Genomic DNA, 23,792 nt, shown 5'->3' with positions numbered 1-23,792 from the left:
CGATGGAATAGCACGTTTGACATGCTTCAACGCCTTTATGAACAACGAAAGGCAATAATTGAATACCTTATGACTTTAAGAAAAACATTAGATGGAGTCCATTTGACTTCGGCACAGTGGCATCTTATGAGTGATGTGTGCAAGGTTCTTCAGCCGTTTAAAGAGGCAACATTAATGGTAAGTGAACAAGATGCAAGCCTTAGTCAGGTCCTTCCATTAATTTCGCTTCTTGAAACTAGACTGAGTTCCTTGCATCAAGTGCAAGATAACTGTTTATCTGATTCTGCTGAAGATGAGAATGATATAGAGTTGTTTGATCTTGCTCAGCTTGGAAGAAAATTAATTTTGTGTTTGTTGAAAGATCCAAGGATCATCTCCATCAAAAAAAGAGATGAGTACCTTCTTGCTACTCTGTTGGACCCACGTTTTAAAGGTCAGATGTATAATTTTGTTGATGGAAAAGAACATACGGTTGAGAGATGCAAGGGAGTACTCATCTACAAAGTAAAGCAAGAAATTGAAATTAATCGGCGAGCAAACTCAAACAACTCTACAAATCAGTCTAGCAGCATTTGCACTGGTAGTGGTCGGACTTCTTTCCCAGATTGTAACAGTTCTGAGTCTGACTCAATATCTGACAATTCAGTGTGCGGCGGTAATTCCACTAACTCATTGTGGGGTCTTTTTGGCAAATATGGCATTATGGCTACAGGTCAAGATGCAAGATTACATGAAGACAATCAGTGTTCTGCAGTGCAAATGGTAACTGCATATATGTTGGATAACACTTTTATCGAGCCTCGTTCTGACCCATTGAGTTACTGGAAATCCAAAAAAATATTATGGCCTGAATTGTCACATATTGCCTTTCAATATTTAAGTTGTCCCCCAACGAGTGTTCAGTCAGAGCGTGTGTTTAGTGCTGCTGGTAGTGTTGTGACTGATCATCGAAATAGACTATCTAGTGTAAATGTTGACCGTTTAACATTTCTCAAAATGAATCAACACTGGATACCAGAACAACATCAGTTGGAGGCTATCAGACAAAACACTACCGGCAGCAGTGATACAGACGACGATGATCCCTCAGAACAAAGACCAATTGTGTTTGCGGTGGATACAAATATGTAAACCTCACCAAAATTTTTTTTTTAAAAGGATATAAAATATAAAAATAATTTTTTTAAAATCAAAGTATAAAAGATCATTTTTATTTTTTATGTCCTTTTACTGCTTCCTCGGCTGTCCTACCGCTACCTACTGCTACTGCTGCTGGATTTCGAATCAGATAAACAGTGTCTTGTACTACTAGAATTTAATGTTATATGATATTTAGCATTCATAATCTACAGTTGATGTTGCTAGTGCTGCTGCTATTTCTGCAAATTATAGTATTTCTTTTGTAAAAAAAAGAACATGAAAAATCTACCATCATCACCTTGCGAATATTTTTAAAAATGGCGCAAAACAAAGGGTTTCTTTAAAGAAGAGGACTTCTCCTGCTGAATGCTCCACAAGCTCTCTAAGGTAGGAATGTGGTTATAAATCTAATTTAACTTTTAAATTTTTTTTTGTCTACTGTTTTATTTACTTAAATAACCTGTTTTATTTTTTGATATTATACAGGATCCTTTCAGAATTCTAATGCCGGGCCTGGCCCTTATTTGACTGTGTATTTAATAACTGCTGTTGCTGTTGAGAGTTGGTACAATTTTCTCAAAGGAATTTTCCATCTCTGAAAGGTATATAGTTATTAGTATTCATTGACTTTCTTTTACTAAGTTTTTTATGTTATTTTTGTGTATTGTTAACTTAATTATTCTGTTTTTCTTTTTTATACAGGATCCATTCAGAATTCTAAAGCCGTCTCTTATTTGACTGTGTATTTAATAACTGCAGTTGCTGCTGTTGCGAGTTGGTACAATTTTCTAAAAGGCATTCTCCATCTCTGAAAGGTATATAGTTATTATTATTGCATACCCCTTTAATACATTGGCTTTCTTTTACATAGGTTTGCATGTGTTATTTTTGTGTACTATTTACTTAATGAATCTGTGTTTTTCTTTATTATACAGGATCCTTTCAGAATACTAAAGCTGGCCCTTATTTGACTGTGTATTTAATAATTGCTGCTTTTGCTGCTGCTGAGAGTTGTTTCATTTTACTAAAAGGCATTTTCCATCTCTGAAAGGTAATAATATAGTTATTACTATTGCATACCCCTTTAATGCATTGGCTTTCTTTTACCTAGGTTTGCATGTTATTTTTGTTTACTCTTTAATTAATGAATTTCTTTAATTTTTTATTTTTTATACAGGATCCTTTCAGAATTCTAAAGCCGACCCTTATTTGACTGTGTATTTAATAATTGCTGCTTTTGCTGCTGCTGAGAGTTGGTACAAATTTCTAAAAGGCATTTTCCATCTCTGAAAGGTAATAATATAGTTATTAGTATTGCACACCCCTTTAATGAATTGTCTTTCTTATACCTAGGTTTGCATGTGTTATTTTTGTCTACTGTTTACTTAATGAAACTCTGTGTTTTTCTTTATTATACAGGATCCTTTCAGAATTCTAAAGCCGACCCTTATTTGACTGTGTATTTAATAATTGCTGCTTTTCCTGCTGCTGAGAGTTGGTACAATTTTATAAAAGGCATTTTCCATCTCTGAAAGGTAATAATTTAGTTATTAGTATTGCACACCCCTTTAATGAATTGTCTTTCTTATACCTAGGTTTGCATGTGTTATTTTTGTCTACTGTTTACTTAATGAAACTCTGTGTTTTTCTTTATTATACAGGATCCTTTCAGAATTCTAAAGCCGACCCTTATTTGACTGTGTATTTAATAATTGCTGCTTTTCCTGCTGCTGAGAGTTGGTACAATTTTATAAAAGGCATTTTCCATCTCTGAAAGGTAATAATTTAGTTATTAGTATTGCACACCCCTTTAATGAATTGTCTTTCTTATACCTAGGTTTGCATGTGTTATTTTTGTCTACTGTTTACTTAATGAAACTCTGTGTTTTTCTTTATTATACAGGATCCTTTCAGAATTCTAAAGCCGACCCTTATTTGACTGTGTATTTAATAATTGCTGCTTTTCCTGCTGCTGAGAGTTGGTACAATTTTATAAAAGGCATTTTCCATCTCTGAAAGGTAATAATTTAGTTATTAGTATTGCACACCCCTTTAATGAATTGTCTTTCTTATACCTAGGTTTGCATGTGTTATTTTTGTGTACTGTTTACTTAATGAAACTCTGTGTTTTTCTTTATTATACAGGATCCTTTCAGAATTCTAAAGCCGACCCTTATTTGACTGTGTATTTAATAATTGCTGCTTTTCCTGCTGCTGAGAGTTGGTACAATTTTATAAAAGGCATTTTCCATCTCTGAAAGGTAATAATTTAGTTATTAGTATTGCACACCCCTTTAATGAATTGTCTTTCTTATACCTAGGTTTGCATGTGTTATTTTTGTCTACTGTTTACTTAATGAAACTCTGTGTTTTTCTTTATTATACAGGATCCTTTCAGAATTCTAAAGCCGACCCTTATTTGACTGTGTATTTAATAATTGCTGCTTTTCCTGCTGCTGAGAGTTGGTACTATTTTATAAAAGGCATTTTCCATCTCTAAAAGGTAATAATATTTTTATTAGTATTGGACACCACCTTTAATGAATTGTCTTTCTTTTACCTAGGTTTGCATGTGTTATTTTTGTGTACTGTTTACTTAATGAAACTCTGTGTTTTTCTTTATTATACAGGATCCTTTCGGAATACTAAAGCCGGCCCACATTTGACTGTTTTTTTTAATAATAACTGCTGCTGCTGCTGAGTGTTGGTACAATTTTCTCAAAGACATTTTCCATCTCTGAAAGGTAATAATATAGTTATTAGTATTGCACACCCTTTTAATGCATTGGCTTTCTTTTACCTAGGTTTGCATGTGTTTTTTTTTGTGTACTGTTTACTTAATGACACTCCGTGTTTTTCTTTATTATACAGGATCCTTTCAGAATTCTAAATCCGGCCCTTATTTGACTGTGTATTTAATAATTGCTGCTTTTGCTGCTGCTTAGAGTTGGTACAATTTTATAAAAGGCATTTTCCATCACTGAAAGGTAATAATATAGTTATTAGTATTGTACACCCCTTAAATGCAGTTGCTTTGTTTTAGATAGGTTTGCATGTGTTATTTGTACTGTTTACTTAATGAATCTCTGTTTTTCTTTATTATACAGGTTCCTTTCTGATTTATAAGTCTGTGCTTTGTTTGTCTGTGTATTTAAAAAATTGAGGAGCACTGACTACAAGTGCTTCGTTTCTGTACTGCTGGAGTTTTCGTTTCTGTACTGCTGGAGTTGTGCTGAGAACAGGATCCTTTCTGATTTCTAAGTCTGGCCTTTGTTTGTCTGTGTATTTACAAAATTAAGGAGCACCAACTAGTCTACAAATGCTTCATTTCTGTACTGCTGGAGTTGTGCTAGAAACGGGAAGATACTTTCAGATTTGCTAAATCTGGCCTTTGTTTGACTGTTTATTTACAAAATTAAGAGCAACAATTACAAATGCTTTGTTTATGGACTACAATCTACAGACTGCTGATGGAACTGAGCTGAAAACAAATCAGTTTCTGTATTTTTCGAAAAATGCTGCTTACTGCTGCTGCTGACAATATTCTTCCATCTCTATATAAAAATAATTATTCATGCCAATTATTGGTGTTGTGGGGAGGATTGTGGAGAATTTTTTCAAGTGTTTATTGATTATTAAAAATAAAATAATATATAAATACTAAGACCAGTTGCATATCTTTATTTTCTCTATTATTTCAGTTATGATAACTATGAGGGTCATATAAATAAATCAAATAGCTAACACAAATAAAAACACTTATTTTATTCGAAAAAATAAGACAATAAAGAATAAACTTTTTTGATGAAACAACTTTATTGTTGAAAAAAAAATTAAGATGTATATTATTATTGCTATTAAAGTATTGTTCAAAATTTATAATTCACAACTCGAAATTTGATAGTGTTAAAGGGACACTGAACACAAATTTTTTCTTTCGTGATTCAATTTCTGATTTGTCTTTGTTCTCTTGCTATCTTTTTTTGGAAAATAAAGTATCTAAACTTTTTTTTTGGTTCATACCTGTGGACAGCACTTTTCAATTGGTGGATGAATTTATCCACCAATCGGCAAGAACAACCCAGGTTGTTCACCAAAAATTAGCCGGCATCTAAACTTACATTGTTGTAATTTAAAATAAACATACCAAGAAAATGAAGAACATTTGATAATAGAAGTAAATTAGAAAGTAGCTTAAAATTGTATGCTCTATCTGAATCACAAAAGAAAAAAATTTGGTTCAGTGTCCCTTTAAGGTAATTGTATTTATTCATGGGCAACAGTGTTCTAACACCAACATGCAATGTGCATTGGCATATTTAGATTTTGTGCAGCCCTAGGCACTCAACATTCTGCTGAGCCCCCCCCCCCCCCAAGGTCTTAGGCATTTTTTGGAATTTTTTTTTTTATTTGGAATAGTATTTCCAAAGTAAACGTCCACCAGAGCTTGCAAAACACTTGCACAGAGAGTGACCTACATAATCACAGACACATACAAAGTTATGCACATAGACACTGTCACACATGCGCACGTGCACACACACACACATATATATAAATATATACACTCCGGGAGTTTGAACAGCCGATTCCCTGTTACTAGCAATCAAAGGATATCTATAAAGCATCGGCTGAGAATATGGCAGCTTGGCAAGGTTATAGGAACGTCTAAGAAGCAGAAGTATTACAGGACGCCAAACATCAAAAGTGTTTTCCTAATTGAAGGACGGCTGATGTAGATACTGCTTGCCTACCTGCCTGCTTGCCGCATCTCTAAGCTGAATACTGTGGGCTTAGATAAAGAAAGGACCTACCTGCGAAAAACCCGCCTGGTTCTGGGTTGGAGCGGGTACGTGGTGACCGGAGTACCGGGGTCTTTTGCCTTTCCCCTTCTTCTTTCTGTGGCCTCAGGTGTACGCAGAGTGTGTCGGCCCCCGGCTGGAGGAAGGGAAGGTAGCGGATTACGTCATCACTCACCGCCGCCTCTCTCGCTTCAGTCCGGTGAAGATCCCAGTGTGTGGCTTGCCTTGTCTGCTGTAGAGGGAGAGCTAGGAGTGGGTTCTCCTCTTACAAACAGGGATACCACGGTGAAGACCATGAGAGATACGGTAAGCCCACACTGTGGAGTTTAAGACTTTTTCTTTTTTTGTTGTTGGCTGGACTTAGACGGGACAGTTGTACAGAACGAGTGCCCCATTTGTGTCTCCTGTCTCCCCCTTCATACTTAAACCTGAGATAAAGGAAGACTGCTAAGGGGAGAGGCAGGGAGAGGAAAAGTGTGAGGAAGGTGGATAAAAAGGAAATCAAAAAGGACTGATTTGAGTATTATACAAAATACACAGAACTTTGACTGGGATGACTTAAGAATCCGGATTTTTATATAGCTGACTGCTTTCGGGCAGAAAATGTTTGCAAATATACTTTACTAAGGGTTGTGTTCCCCATACTGGACAGGCTGAAAATGTAAAACAGAATCTTGGCAAACAGGGAGAAAATAATTTTTTTATTTCTCCATTTTCTTTTTTTCTTTTTTCTGATTCTGTGAGGAAACATTTGAAACCCTTTTTTTTTTTTCTTTTCTGTTGTTCTGTGACTTCTGTATGGTTTTAGAATGTTATCTGATTTGGATGATGTGTATTAGAAAAGGGGAATATATGATAAGTCAATGGTAAGAGGGAATTTAGCTAGTCAGGATTGTTTGCTTAAGGTGATTTTAAGTTTCCCTATCTGGCTAACAGAGGCTGGCTTTATTTTTTTCCACTGAATTATTACTAATAACGAATTCACTTCACTTTAATTAAAAAAAAAAAAAAAAAAAAAAAAAAGGGGCTACGGGGGGAGGGGGGAACACTTTTCCACTGTAGGAAGTTTTCTTTCTTTTGATTTTTCACACCAGGTGCACTTCATTGTACCAGGCTTTTCTTTTTTCTTTTTCTCTACACAAAATAACCCTTTTTAAGAGGGGAATAAGTGTTACATTCACATATATGGATAAATTTATGACACAGACAAAGAACCAATCTCCAGCAATGGCAGCCAGGAATAGGGAAAAAAAAACAACAACAAAGGACAAAGTGAAACAATAGCTGAGATAAATAACGAGAGTTTTAACCAGATAGACACCCAGACACTGATTAAAAATATATCAGAGATCTTTATTCCCCAGTTTGACCAGGTCAGAGCAGAAATATCAGGATTAGCAATTGAAGTTAGGCAATTCTCTAGAAGGTTGTCTGAAGTAGAACAAAGGATCTCCAATATAGAAGATAACAGTACTATAAATGAGTCTAAAATAACTAAAATGGAAAAAAGCATAAGGGATCTACAGAATAAAACAGATGACTTAGAAAACAGGGCCAGACGAAATAATCTCAAAATAATAGGTCTTTCTGAAAAAACACAATACAAGGATTTAAATAAATTTATATCTGTTATTTTACCGGAGATGTTGGGAATCCCTGTTAATGAATTACCTTTTCTGATTGAGAGAAGTCACAGGATAGGACCATTAAAAGAAGATAGGAGCAATGATAGGCCGAGGCCCATAATCGCCAAATTCCTCAACTTCCAAGATAAACTAAAGTTGCTTCATTACTATAGGAAAAAAAGGGAAGTGATCATTGAAGATAGAAAAATTTTAATCTTCCAAGATTATTCTGCAGAAGTTTCAAATAAACGTAGAGAGATGGCACCAATATGTACCCAACTAATAAATAAGGGAGTGAGCGCTACTTTAATTTATCCTGCTAAGATCCGTATCCAGGAGGCAAAGGGCATAAAAATACTTGAAAATACAAATGAAGCTGAATTATTTATGAAGGGTATAAAGTAAACTAAGGTGTACTGGTTATAAATGAGAATTCAGCTGTTAGGTTTGACTAAAGAGAATTTTGAAATCTCACGGATGTTTCCACTCGTCCGTGCACCATGTAGAATTTTAATTTATGGGGGGTGGCGGGGGGGTCGTTTGTGTTTTTTTTTTTTTTTTGCTTTTAAATCACCCTACCTCTTTTGTATATAAGCTATGCTAGGTTGTATTAAATTTACCTCGTGGAATGTAGGTGGAATTACCTCCCCCCTAAAAAGGAAAGTAATCCTTAAACAGCTTAAAATATTAGGAACTGATATAGCCCTACTACAGGAGACCCACTTAAACAAGAAAGAGTTGGAGAAATTGAAAACTAATTGGGTTGGCACAATGGTGGGTACTCCCTGTAAAAGTAGAAAACGAGGAGTAGCTATCCTAATAAAGAAAAACTTAGAATTTAAGATAAAAACTTGTTTTTTAGACCTAAATGAGAGATATATACTTTTAAAAATAGAAATGCTGGGGAAAATTATTACAATTTGTAATGTATATGGTCCAAATGAACATGCCCCTAAGTTCTGGGCAGATCTTCAGACACACATATTGGTTGAGGCAGAGGGATTATTAATATTAGGGGGAGATTTTAACATGGTATGTCAAGTACCAATAGAAACATAGAAACATAGATATTGACGGCAGATAAGAGCCATAGGCCCAGCAAGTCTGCCCGACCTTACCTAACAGTATAAACTTATCTAGTTCGTAGGATAGCCCTATGCTTGTCCCATGCATTTTTAAAGTCCCCCACAGTGTTTGTTGCTACTACCTCTTGTGGAAGTTTATTCCATAAATCAATCACTCTTTCTGTAAAGAAGTGCTTCCTCAAATTACTTCTGAATCTACTACCCTTTAGCTTGAGCTCATGATAGATAGGTTTAGAGAAGGGGAAAATATTAAAAAAAGTAAAAGGGATAATCTAGAATCCAGACTTCTTAAAAAACTCATGAGTAATCTGAATGTTAAAGATATATGGAGGGAAAATAATCCTGTGAGCAAAGATTATACCTGTATGTCAAAAACACACAAGACCCTCTCTAGAATAGATATGTTTCTGATTTCGGAAAAATTGTTTGATGTTGAGGTTGATACCACAATAAGAGACGTGACCCTATCAGATCATGCTCCTATAACACTAAATTTGAAGATAAAGATGTATAATTCAATAATTAAAAGGTTCCGTTTTCCAACATATCTATTGGAGAACGTGAAGTTTAAAACATTCTTAGTGACAAAGTGGCAGGATTACGCGCTTAATAATTCTGAACATTCTAATAGACCTGAACTCTTCTGGGAAGCATCTAAAACTGTAATAAGAGGAGAAATCATAGCATACCTATGTATGATCAAAAAAAAAAAAAAAAAAAAGAGAGAAGGAAATTACTAGAAGGCTCACGCAAACATATAATAGAGTGATAAGTGATTCTTCCGAATTCAACTGGAAGAAATATAGAGAGGCCAAAGAAGCAAGAGATATATGGCTGTTAAATAACACCGCACAACAAGAGATTAAAGCAAGTTCAAAATACTTTAGATATGGGAACAAATCCGGAAAATTACTTGCGAAATTGGCTAATAAAGCTAGGGGTCATAACTTTATCTCTGTACTGAATAAAGAAGGAGTAAAATTGAACAAAACAGAGGAGATTATGAAAGCTTTAGAAGAATATTACCAAAAGGTATATAGTGCCGAAAATTTAAATCTCGCTAATAAGGAAAAATTCTGGTCTAATGTAAAACTCCCAAGGATAGATAAGGGTGAGATGAATAAAATAATAGAACCTATCACAGAGAAAGAAATTGAAAAGGCGATAAAAAACCTTAAGAATAACAAGTCTCCTGGCCCAGATTTTTTGCCTAATGAGTATTATAAAATTCTCTCTGACCACATAATACCTAATCTTAAGTTTCTCTTTAACTCTTATTTCTGCGATGGAAAAGATATGTCAAGTAGTTTTACATCTTCTTGGACTTCCTTAATATTAAAACCAAATAAAAAAAGTGATCAAATGGACTCATATAGACCCATATCTCTCCTAAACGTAGACTATAAGTTACTAACTGGTATAATGGCAGAGAGATTTCAAGTGATACTCAAACATATAATACATAAAGACCAAACTGGGTTTCTGAAAGGTAGAAATTCTGCATCTAATATTAGGAAAGTTTTTCTTGTTTTAGACCATTTTAAGAAGCAGAATGATAGGAGGATACAAAATAAGGAACCTGATGCAGCGATTATCTCATTAGACGCCCACAAGCCTTCGACTCCATAGAATGGAATCACTTATACACTTCTCTAAAGCAGTTTGGTTTCCATGAAAGGATAATTAGTCTGATTGAAAAACTTTACAATTTTCCTCGTACAGCACTATTAGTCAATGGTCAAATTTCGGGTGAAATAATTTTAAAGAGAGGTACTAGACAAGGGTGCCCTTTGTCACCCTTATTATTTGACATTGTTATAGAACCTTTAGCATGTGTTTTGAGAGAAAAGATAGAGGGAATTAAAATGACAAAATACGAATGCAAGATTGCCCTATATGCAGATGATTTGCTTCTATTTGTAAGTAACTTGGAAAAAAACATCCCTATAATAATGGAAGTAATAAACAGTTTTAGTACGTTTTCTGGATATAAAATAAATTCTAGCAAGTCGGAATTAATGATGATTAATGGGCAAACTGGAACAAAAACTAAGGAATATTTTAAAAATTCACCAGAAGGTATAAGATATCTAGGAATATACATATCTAGATCGGAAGACAGGTGGTATAGTATGAATTTTACTCCGTTATTTAAAAAAATAAGTGAAGACCTTAAATTCTGGTCAAAATTGCCTCTCTCTATCTTGGGAAGAATAAATTTATACAAAATGGTATCCTTTCCCAAAATACTCTATATCATGCAAAATATTCCAATACCAATTTCTAAAAAAGACTTAAAAAAATTGCAACTAGATATTCAAAAGTTTATTTGGAATGGAAAGAAATCTAGAATCTCAATGAAAAAAATATCTCTATCGAGGGAAAACGGGGGATTTGCCCTCCCGAATCTAGAATATTATAACTGGATAATTTTGAGTAGGATAGTAGTAGAATGGTTTACTGAAGTAGCATATTACACAATACCTGAAATAGAATTAAATCTATTCTTTCCAATTAAAATGATAAACTTTCTGCATTTATCTAGAACGGAATTACCAAGCGAACTGAAAAGGTTAAAAACGTTATATTATCCTATTTGGGCGTGGCAAAAAATATGTGGAAAACTTAAGGTGAAATTTAGAATATCCAAACATTTGGAAATTCTGAATAATCCGGCTTTTCCTGAATTTCAAATTATAAATCTAGACAGAAAATTTGTGAAGTCCTTTGAAATGTTAAAAGAAGAATTCGGCCTGATTAATAAAGATTTTTTTGCCTACCTACAAATTAAGCATTATACAGATAAATTAGTTAGAAACAATGGATACAAGTGGGATTGGGAGAGATTAGAATCCTGGATAGGAATGGTTAAACACAGTATTTATTCTATATCACCATGGTATAAAATGTTATCAATACAAGAAGGAATTGCCAACTTAGAGCATATAGCTGGAAAATGGAGTCCCCATTTCCAGATAGACTCAGATTACCTAAAAAAATCAATACAGAGTGTAACTAAAATAACGGTATCCAAGACTTGGAGGGAGGCGCATATAAAACTACTCTACAAAACCTATTACACTCACAAAAAAGGGTCGGATTGGGGATATAAAGAGTTTGATAAGTGTCCCAAGTGTAAAATAAAAGCAGCAGACCTTATACATATGGTCTGGGAGTGTCCAATTATCAAACAATTTTGGCGAAAGATTGAATTCTGGCTATCTAATTGTCACAATGCTCAGTCTTGTATCTAGAAAAATACAGACAATAGCGAATGAAGTACTGAACCACAACTGCTGAGTCAAATAGATACTAATAATTATTTGTAGCAAAAAGATACAGGGAACCACACTTGTAAGTGTAGGAGCAATAGTGGTTACCTTGTATCACCAGGCTGTAATTGTTATAGGGATTTACAAGCACATTAACCCTATTGCTGCCACATGTGCTAATTAGCACTAATAATTGCAGCAGGGAGAAATGTACTTTAGTTTTCCCAAGGAATGCAAGATCATAAAAAATAAAAAAGAAAAAAGTATGTGCACAAACATGAAAAAATGGCAGAGAGTATGACCCCTTGTGTTATAGGTAGAACCGGTTGAAAAACATAAAAATGGTATGAAAAAATAAGAGTCAATACGGCAATAAGGAAAAGCCAGATGAAAACATAAAAGGTTAAGCTGAGGGGTAGTTAATCAGAGTTATCCGGCAACAAAGTACAATAAGGCAGGTGAGAGATATATGAATAGATATGTGAATATATCTTAGACAAATTCGCACACTTACTAATTATGGAGTGGTAGAAGTACACTGACTGAAAGCAGTTGATCCGGAGAGAGTGAGCAGCAGGCGTGTGACGTCACCGCAAGGAGAGCCGTTAGCGTAGCACTTGGAAGTAGAGCAGAGCTGTAAGTGAAACCGGAGATCCGAGTTGTAGGTAGGTGAAGGGTAAATCCGGAAAGACACTGACACAGAATGAGAGTTAAAGCAGGTTTGCTGTATGTTGCGAATAAAGTGTGAACAGCGTTCACAGTTAAGAGAGGAAAAACAAAGTAACTTCAGTGTGAATAGCGTTCACAGGTGAATCTGCAGCAGCAGGGAGACTGAGGTGTGAACAGCGTTCACAGGATAGGCTCAGGATAAGAATGAGATATTCACTTCAATACTAAGCAATGAGGGAAGGGCCAATGTGGTGTTTATATAGGGTGGAGTGAATGAAGTATTGGAATCCTTAAAGGGACGGTCTGATGATGGTATTAACCATTCTCTAAGAGGAAACCTGACAGGATCCCCCCTTCAAGGAGCGACACCGGAGCTCAAGGTGCTGGACGTTCCGGGTTCCTCTGATGGAAACGAGAGATCAACCTGGGAGCTGAAATGTTAGTCGCCGGTTCCCAAGAATCATCATCCTGAGGGTAGCCCTTCCAACTAACCAGGTACTGCAGAGTGCCATGACTGAGCCGTGAATCCAGTATATCTCGAACTTCGTATTCTAGGTTCGGATCAATTTGAACAGTTGGAATGTAGGAAGGTTTGGAAGATCCCCTCAGAGCACGGTACGGCTTAAGCAGGGACACATGAAAGGTTGGGTGGATTTTCAAAGTACTAGGTAGAGTGAGACGAACTGCATTGACATTGATTATGTGTTCTATTGGATAAGGTCCAACATAGAGAGGTGACAGTTTTTTGGAGGGACAATTCATTCTGAGATTCTTGGTCGAGAGCCAGACCAAATCTCCAACCTTATATTGTGGTGGTGGTGTCCTATGTTTATCATAATATTTTTTGTACATATTTTTAGCGTTCTGTATAGAGGTCTCAATACACTTGAAGTTCGAAGAGATGATGTTTGAGATCTCAGAAATGGTGGGAGAGGTAGAATCTTGGGTTGGATGTAATTGAAATGTAGGATGGAAGCCATAGTTAGAGTAAAATGGTGTCTGATTAGTAGCTGAGTGTAATGTATTATTATAGCAGAACTCAGCATATGGAAGATATTCTGCCCAGAGATGTTGTTGTGTGGAGCAGTAGGACCTCAGGAATTGTTCTAGCCATTGGTTACAACGTTCCGTTTGTCCATTTGACTGTGGGTGGTATGCACTGGTCAGTCGTCTATCAATGTGGAATAATCTACAGAATTCCTTCCATAATTTACTGGAGAATTGAGTTCCACGGTCGGATAGTATAGTTTGAGGTAAACCATGAAGTTTGATAACATGACTGATCAGGAGCTGAACAGTCTCGAGAGAAGTAGGTAACTTGTTAAATGGGATGAAATGGCACATTTTGGTGAATAGGTCTACGACAACAAGGATAGTATTGTTTCTTGCGGATAGTGGTAAATCGACTATGAAATCTAAGGCAATTTCAGTCCAGGGTCTTTTGGGAGTTGGTAGTGGGAGTAAAAGACCATAGGGAGGTTGTTTTTTCCTCTTAGAAGTGGTACAATTAGGACATGTTAAGACATGTTGTGTAATATCACTACTCATCTTTGGCCACCAATAGTTCCTTTTGGCTAATTCTTGAGTTTTAGCAATTCCAGGGTGTCCCGCAAGAGGGGAGTCGTGTACTGCTTCGAGTAGAGATCTTCTAAGAGATGGTGGAATATAAAGACGGTTGTGGAAACAGTAGCATCCCTCTGAGTTACGTTGTAAGAGGGGAAGTGGTTTAGTCTGATCAGTTTGTTGTTCCTTCATAAGAAGAGGTAAACTGTCAAAAGTAAAACAAAGAAAGTTCTGAGAAGGAATCACAGTCTGTTGAGGATGAGAGGTATTCGGTTCTCCCGGCATTCGTGAGAGAGCATCTGCCTTCTGGTTTTTTGAGGATGGACGATAGTTAATGAGGAAGTTAAACCGTGAGAAAAAGAGGTTCCACCTAACTTGTCTGGCGGATAAGGTTCTTGTAGTTTTCAGGTATTGGAGATTACGGTGGTCTGTATATATCAGAGTTGGTAATTCAGTACTTTCTAATAGGTGACGCCAATGTTCGAGAGAAAGTTTTATGGCGAGGAGTTCCTTCTCCCCTATGGGGTAGTTTTGTTCAGCGGTGCTTAGGGTTCGTGAGTAGAAGGCCACAGGGTGTAAAGGTTTCGTTATGGCGAGCCTTTGTGATAAAACTGCACCTATCGCATAATTGGAGGCGTCGACCTCTAAAATATACTGGAGTTTAGGGTCTGGAAAATGTAGAATAGGTGCACTAGTGAATTTCTGTTTGAAGAAATCAAAAGCTTCCTGTGACTCAACTGTCCATTTAAAAGGTATGTTGGCTTTAGTAAGTCTGGTTAGAGGTATTGCTAACTTAGAAAAATTTCTTATAAATTTACGATAAAAGTTAGCAAACCCCATGAAACACTGTACCTGACGTTTGGACTTTGGTGTAGGCCAATTTAATATTGCTGTTATTTTCTTATCCTCCATACGAATCCCAGAAGGGGAGATCTCATATCCAAGGAACGAAATAGTTTGTGAATTGAAAATGCATTTCTCAGCCTTGACATACAAGTAATTACTCCTTAGCCTAGATAAAACTTGTCTAACATGATGTATATGCTGTTCATAGGTCTTGGAGTATATAAGGATATCATCCAAGTAAATAACTATAAAGACGTCTAAGACGTCTCTAAATAGGTCGTTTATCAGATGCTGGAAGGTAGCAGGGGCATTACACAACCCGAATGGCATGACGACGTATTCAAAGAGGCCGTACCGAGTACGAAACGCCGTCAGCCATTCGTCGCCAGATCTTATACGGACCAGATTGTATGCTCCCCTTAGATCTAACTTTGTGAAGAATCTAGCCCCTTCGAGTCTCTCAATGAGCTCAGGGATAAGAGGTAGGGGGTAACGATTCTTCACTGTGATCTTGTTTAATTGACGATAGTCAACTATGGGTCTAAGAGTCCCATCTTTATTTTTAACAAAAAAAATACCTGCTCCAGCTGGAGAGGTGGAAGGTCGGATAAAGCCTTTTTTTAAGTTCTCTTCCAGATAAGTTTTGAGGTGTTCTAATTCAGAATTTGATAGTGGAAATATGTGTCCAAAGGGGATCTCTGATCCTGGATAGATCTCTATGGGACAATCGTACTTCCTATGAGGAGGAAGACTTTCAGCCTCCTTTTTACTAAAGACGTCTGTAAAATCTCTATAAACCTCAGGTATGTCACTATGAGTAGTCACTACAGAAGTTTGAAGAATGCTGTTTGGGAGACAGGTTTTTATACAATAAGGAGAATTAAATGTAAGTGTTGATGTATTCCAATTAATCTGTGGGTTATGTGTATGTAACCATTGAATGCCTAAAACTATAGGTGAAACAGGAGAACAAATAACGTCAAATGATAAGTATTCCTTATGGTGGTCAGAACATGTTACCAGTAGGGGGATAGTATGGTAATCTACAGGCCCAGTGGTTATGGGATTCCTATCTATACCTCTTAAAAAGACAGGAGAGTTTTTTTTTCATCAGTGGTATTTTATTGGTAGTGCAGAAATCTTTATCAATGTAGGAAGCTGTGGCTCCAGAGTCAATTATCGCGGAGGCGGGTAGACGCAACTGATCCCACTGCAAAAGAAGGTGTAATCTTAGATAAGAGGATGAACTGTGCTGGGTGTTACAACAAAAGGATTGAGAAAGGTTCTTACCCTTATTTTGTCTCAAGAGGGAAGGACATTCCTTGACTGTATGGTCCTCAGATGCACAGTATAAACATAAGTTATTATTACGTCTTCTAAGTTTTTCTTGGGGTGATAAAGGTCCTTTTACGAATCCAATCTCCATAGGTTCAGTAGAACTTTTGCTGGATGATTGAACATGTGTACTTGTACCAAGCTTTTTTGAGATAGGGTCATGACTGGACCTTTCCTGGTGTCTTTCCCTAAGACGCCTATCTATAGCTATGCTGAGTGTCATTAACTCTTCTAGAGTGTTAGGGAGCTCTGATCTTGATAGCTCATCCTTAATACCATCTGAGAGGCCTAATCTGAATTGATTTCTGAGGGAAAGGTTGTTCCACTGGGAATCCTTTGCCCACTTTTTGAATTCTGTGATATAGTCCTCTACCACTCTCTTTTTTTTTTTTTGTTTAAGAGCCCTCATAGCGTTTTCAGCGGTAAGCTGCTTGTAAGGATCTTCATAAAGTTGACCCATTGCAATGAAAAAATTCTCAAGAGAATTCAATATCTCTTCATTACTTTCAAAATAGGTATTAGCCCAGGTACGTGGCTCTCCTCTAAGATATGATATAGTAGTGAGTACTCTAACCCTGTCATTAGGGTAGGTTTGTGGCTTGAGTGCAAACATTAACAGACAGGCATTTTTAAACTCCCTGTAGAGGGCCCTGTCACCATAGAACTTTTCTGGGGGGCTAACCTGCGGTTCTGTAAGAGGGATTCTTTTGTCCACTACGTCCCTAATATAGGCTTTAAGTGAATCATTTTCTGCGTTAAGGGTATTTAACCCAGTAGTTAAAAGGTCAACCCTTTGATTTAATGCTTGCATCTGGACATTGATCTCAGCTGGGTCCATAATTGGAAAGGCTTAGTATTCTGTCACAATGCTCAGTCTTGTATCTAGAAAAATACAGACAATAGCGAATGAAGTACTGAACCACAACTGCTGAGTCAAATAGATACTAATAATTATTTGTAGCAAAAAGATACAGGGAACCACACTTGTAAGTGTAGGAGCAATAGTGGTTACCTTGTATCACCAGGCTGTAATTGTTATAGGGATTTACAAGCACATTAACCCTATTGCTGCCACATGTGCTAATTAGCACTAATAATTGCAGCAGGGAGAAATGTACTTTAGTTTTCCCAAGGAATGCAAGATCATAAAAAATAAAAAAGAAAAAAGTATGTGCACAAACATGAAAAAATGGCAGAGAGTATGACCCCTTGTGTTATAGGTAGAACCGGTTGAAAAACATAAAAATGGTATGAAAAAATAAGAGTCAATACGGCAATAAGGAAAAGCCAGATGAAAACATAAAAGGTTAAGCTGAGGGGTAGTTAATCAGAGTTATCCGGCAACAAAGTACAATAAGGCAGGTGAGAGATATATGAATAGATATGTGAATATATCTTAGACAAATTCGCACACTTACTAATTATGGAGTGGTAGAAGTACACTGACTGAAAGCAGTTGATCCGGAGAGAGTGAGCAGCAGGCGTGTGACGTCACCGCAAGGAGAGCCGTTAGCGTAGCACTTGGAAGTAGAGCAGAGCTGTAAGTGAAACCGGAGATCCGAGTTGTAGGTAGGTGAAGGGTAAATCCGGAAAGACACTGACACAGAATGAGAGTTAAAGCAGGTTTGCTGTATGTTGCGAATAAAGTGTGAACAGCGTTCACAGTTAAGAGAGGAAAAACAAAGTAACTTCAGTGTGAACAGCGTTCACAGGTGAATCTGCAGCAGCAGGGAGACTGAGGTGTGAACAGCGTTCACAGGATAGGCTCAGGATAAGAATGAGATATTCACTTCAATACTAAGCAATGAGGGAAGGGCCAATGTGGTGTTTATATAGGGTGGAGTGAATGAAGTATTGGAATCCTTAAAGGGACGGTCTGATGATGGTATTAACCATTCTCTAAGAGGAAACCTGACACTAATGTTTTGGATAGGCAGATCTATTTTAATATAGAACAAATTATCTTCTTGATCTATGAAGATCAGACTCAAGATATCAAATTGGGAAATATAGTGGTATTAACTGCTAGAAATATCATATCTAAAAATTTGAAAAATAAAAAAAAACTTAGGCCTAGATTTGGAGTTCGGCGGTAAAAGGGCTGTTAACGCTCCGCGGGTTTTTTTCTGGCCGCACCATAAATTTAACTCTGGTATCGAGAGTTCAAACAAATGCTGCGTTAGGCTCCAAAAAAGGAGCGTAGAGCATATTTACCGCAAATGCAACTCTCGATACCAGAGTTGCTTACGGACGCGGCCGGCATCAAAAACGTGCTCGTGCACGATTCTCCCATAGGAAACAATGGGGCAGTTTGAGCTGAAAAAAAACCTAACACCTGCAAAAAAGCAGCGTTCAGCTCTTAACGCAGCCCCATTGTTTCCTATGGGGAAACACTTCCTACGTCTGCACCTAACACTCTAACATGTACCCCGAGTCTAAACACCCCTAACCTTACACTTATTAACCCCTAATCTGCCGCCCCCGCTATCGCTGACCCCTGCATTACACTTTTAACCCCTAATCTGCCGCTCCGTAAACCGCCGCCACCTACGTTATCCCTATGTACCCCTAATCTGCTGCCCTAACATCGCCGACCCCTATGTTATATTTATTAACCCCTAATCTGCCCCCCACAACGTCGCCGACACCTGCCTACACTTATTAACCCCTAATCTGCCGAGCGGACCTGAGCGCTACTATAATAAAGTTATTAACCCCTAATCCGCCTCACTAACCCTATCATAAATAGTATTAACCCCTAATCTGCCCTCCCTAACATCGCCGACACCTACCTTCAATTATTAACCCCTAATCTGCCGACCGGAGCTCACCGCTATTCTAATAAATGTATTAACCCCTAAAGCTAAGTCTAACCCTAACACTAACACCCCCCTAAGTTAAATATAATTTTTATCTAACGAAATAAATTAACTCTTATTAAATAAATGATTCCTATTTAAAGCTAAATACTTACCTGTAAAATAAATCCTAATATAGCTACAATATAAATTATAATTATATTATAGCTATTTTAGGATTAATATTTATTTTACAGGCAACTTTGTAATTATTTTAACCAGGTACAATAGCTATTAAATAGTTAAGAACTATTTAATAGTTACCTAGTTAAAATAATAACAAATTTACCTGTAAAATAAATCCTAACCTAAGATATAATTAAACCTAACACTACCCTATCAATAAAATAATTAAATAAACTACCTACAATTACCTACAATTAACCTAACACTACACTATCAATAAATTAATTAAACACAATTGCTACAAATAACTACAATTAAATAAACTAGCTAAAGTACAAAAAATAAAAAAGAACTAAGTTACAGAAAATAATAAAATATTTACAAACATAAGAAAAATATTACAACAATTTTAAACTAATTACACCTACTCTAAGCCCCCTAATAAAATAACAAAGCCCCCCAAAATAAAAAATTCCCTACCCTATTCTAAAATACAAATATTACAAGTTCTTTTACCTTACCAGCCCTGAACAGGGCCCTTTGCGGGGCATGCCCCAAGAATTTCAGCTCTTTTGCCTGTAAAAAAAAACATACAATACCCCCCCCCCCAACATTACAACCCACCACCCACATACCCCTAATCTAACCCAAACCCCCCTTAAATAAACCTAACACTACCCCCCTGATGATCTTCCTACCTTGTCTTCACCATGCCAGGTTCACCGATCCGTCCTGGCTCCAAGATCTTAATCCAACCCAAGCGGGGGCTAGACATCCACTGAAGAAGTCCAGAAGAGGGTCCAAAGTCTTCCTCCTATCCGGCAAGAAGAGGACATCCGGACCGGCAAACATCTTCTCCAAGCGGCATCTTCTATCTTCTTCCATCCGATGACGACCGGCTCCATCTTGAAGACCTCCAGCGCGGATCCATCCTCTTCTTCCGACGACTAGACGACGAATGACGGTTCCTTTAAGGGACGTCATCCAAGATGGCGTCCCTCGAATTCCGATTGGCTGATAGGATTCTATCAGCCAATCGGAATTAAGGTAGGAATTTTCTGATTGGCTGATGGAATCAGCCAATCAGAATATAGTTCAATCCGATTGGCTGATCCAATCAGCCAATCAGATTGAGCTCGCATTCTATTGGCTGTTCCGATCAGCCAATAGAATGCGAGCTCAATCTGATTGGCTGATTGGATCAGCCAATCGGATTGAACTATATTCTGATTGGCTGATTCCATCAGCCAATCAGAAAATTCCTACCTTAATTCCGATTGGCTGATAGAATCCTATCAGCCAATCGGAATTCGAGGGACGCCATCTTGGATGACGTCCCTTAAAGGAACCGTCATTCGTCGTCTAGTCGTCGGAAGAAGAGGATGGATCCGCGCTGGAGGTCTTCAAGATGGAGCCGGTCGTCATCGGATGGAAGAAGATAGAAGATGCCGCTTGGAGAAGATGTTTGCCGGTCCGGATGTCCTCTTCTTGCCGGATAGGAGGAAGACTTTGGACCCTCTTCTGGACTTCTTCAGTGGATGTCTAGCCCCCGCTTGGGTTGGATGAAGATCTTGGAGCCAGGACGGATCGGTGAACCTGGCATGGTGAAGACAAGGTAGGAAGATCATCAGGGGGGTAGTGTTAGGTTTATTTAAGGGGGGTTTGGGTTAGATTAGGGGTATGTGGGTGGTGGGTTGTAATGTTGGGGGGGGGGTATTGTATGTTTTTTTTTACAGGCAAAAGAGCTGAAATTCTTGGGGCATGCCCCGCAAAGGGCCCTGTTCAGGGCTGGTAAGGTAAAAGAGCTTGTAATATTTGTATTTTAGAATAGGGTAGGGAATTTTTTATTTTGGGGGGCTTTGTTATTTTATTAGGGGGCTTAGAGTAGGTGTAATTAGTTTAAAATTGTTGTAATATTTTTCTTATGTTTGTAAATATTTTATTATTTTCTGTAACTTAGTTCTTTTTTATTTTTTGTACTTTAGCTAGTTTATTTAATTGTAGTTATTTGTAGCAATTGTGTTTAATTAATTTATTGATAGTGTAGTGTTAGGTTAATTGTAGGTAATTGTAGGTAGTTTATTTAATTATTTTATTGATAGGGTAGTGTTAGGTTTAATTATATCTTAGCTTAGGATTTATTTTACAGGTAAATTTGTTATTATTTTAACTAGGTAACTATTAAATAGTTCTTAACTATTAAATAGCTATTGTACCTGGTTAAAATAATTACAAAGTTGCCTGTAAAATAAATATTAATCCTAAAATAGCTATAATATAATTATAATTTATATTGTAGCTATATTAGGATGTATTTTACAGGTAAGTATTTAGCTTTAAATAGGAATTATTTATTTAATAAGAGTTAATTTATTTCGTTAGATAAAAATTATATTTAAGTTAGGGGGGTGTTAGTGTTAGGGTTAGACTTAGCTTTAGGGGTTAATCCATTTATTAGAATAGCGGTGAGCTCCGGTCGGCAGATTAGGGGTTAATAATTGAAGGTAGGTGTCGGCGATGTTAGGGAGGGCAGATTAGGGGTTAATACTATTTATGATAGGGTTAGTGAGGCGGATTAGGGGTTAATAACTTTATTATAGTAGCGCTCAGGTCCGCTCGGCAGATTAGGGGTTAATAAGTGTAGGTAGGTGTCGGCGACGTTGAGGGGGGCAGATTAGGGGTTAATAAATATAACATAGGGGTCGGCGATGTTAGGGGTAGCAGATTAGGGGTACATAGGGATAACGTAGGTGGCGGCGATTTGCGGTCGGAAGATTAGGGGTTAATTATTTTAAGTAGCTTGCGGCGACGTTGTGGGGGGCAAGTTAGGGGTTAATAGATATAATACAGGGGTCGGCGGTGTTAGGGGCAGCAGATTAGGGGTACATAAGTATAACGTAGGTGGCGGTCGGCAGATTAGGGGTTAAAAATTTTAATCGAGTGGCGGCGATGTGGGGGGACCTCGGTTTAGGGGTACATAGGTAGTTTATGGGTGTTAGTGTACTTTAGGGTACAGTAGTTAAGAGCTTTATAAACCGGCGTTAGCCAGAAAGCTCTTAACTCCTGCTATTTTCAGGCGGCTGGAATCTTGTCGTTAGAGCTCTAACGCTCACTGCAGAAACGACTCTAAATACCGGCGTTAGGAAGATCCCATTGAAAAGATAGGCTACGCAAATGGCGTAGGGGGATCTGCGGTATGGAAAAGTCGCGGCTGTAAAGTGAGCGTTAGACCCTTTAATCACTGACTCCAAATACCAGCGGGCGGCCAAAACCAGCGTTAGGAGCCTCTAACGCTGGTTTTGACGGCTACCGCCGAACTCTAAATCTAGGCCTTAGTTTTGTAGAATGGAAGAACTTTTTAATGAAACAGATGATATTAGAACAATATGCAACACAAGCTTCTAAAGAAAATGAAGTAAAATTGTTTCTTATAAAGTGGGGTCCCTTGATAAGATCTTTTGCTAGAACACAACAGGAGCAGATTCTATACCCATTTAGGGATATCACATTAGTCATTAATTGTATGGAAGACATATTGTCTTAAGAAATAGGGTGATTTGCTGTGTTTTTGTTTTTTTTTTGTTTCTGTTTTTGGTTTTGTTTTATAGGTTAGATGTTTTATTTGGGGTTAATATAGAAATTAGGAAATTACCAGCCTAATCAACCTCAATATTAGATAAGTGGAACTAATATGGATTGCTCTTTTTGATTTCAATGTACATAGCGTTAAGAGGACAATGATATTCCTTATCTGTGTAAATGTTTGACTATTTCTTACTTTGTATTTGGTTGACATGATGCAATGTGCAAACAAATTGTATAATGGATTTATACTTGATCTGCTTTTCTTTTGTTTATTAATTAATTGTTGTTGAATGTACATGGTCTGGCTGGCATAAAATAAAGAGTATAAAAAAAAAAAAAAAATATATACACTCACACATACAAATACACAACTATTACTACAATATATGTAGAAAAACTCAGATTCAATACTTTGCAAGCACAATGCTGAGTGTTGGAAATGCAAGAAAACTAATAGCTATTGGAATAAAAGAAAGGTTCAGAGTTACCTCTCTTATTATACTCCCTTGATTTTAAGTTTCGTAAACTAAGTCTCTCATTAGATACCTGTATAATACTTCTAAAATAACTCTATGAAATATAGCCACAACAAATCTACTGCACCGCTCACATATATGCTGCCCTAGGCAAGGGCCTTGTTTGCCAAGGCCAAAATATACACCCCTGCCTCCATAGTAACCTACCTAATCAACTACAGTGATTTAATAGAGGGGGGTTATGAATGAAATAAGACTGTTTCGCCCTATCTTGGGGCTCGTCAGTATGGCGTAGGTTAATTATTTCACTCAATGTGTAATTTGAGTGATTAACATCACCAGCCATAGACAGCCTGTTTGGCCCATATGAGCCTCCTCCAATTAAATATTACTAAGTATCAATGTTTAAA

The 23,792-nt window shown here is 37.1% G+C and overlaps 1 long non-coding RNA gene across 1 annotated transcript; it reads left to right on the top strand.

Moving 5' to 3' along the window:
• Nucleotides 1-1,460: 1,460 nt before the first annotated feature.
• LOC128635877 (uncharacterized) lies at nt 1,461-1,935 on the top strand. The gene is made up of 3 exons (XR_008398608.1): nt 1,461-1,527; nt 1,627-1,742; nt 1,843-1,935. It is a non-coding gene; the product is annotated as an uncharacterized LOC128635877 (long non-coding RNA).
• The last annotated feature ends 21,857 nt before the right edge of the window (nt 1,936-23,792 follow it).

This window comes from Bombina bombina, chromosome 1, assembly GCF_027579735.1.
Source record: "Bombina bombina isolate aBomBom1 chromosome 1, aBomBom1.pri, whole genome shotgun sequence".
In the NCBI taxonomy this organism is placed as follows: Eukaryota; Metazoa; Chordata; class Amphibia; order Anura; family Bombinatoridae; genus Bombina; species Bombina bombina.
The sequence above is the reverse complement of the archived record's forward strand: the minus strand, read 5'-3'. Positions and strand labels throughout refer to the sequence as shown.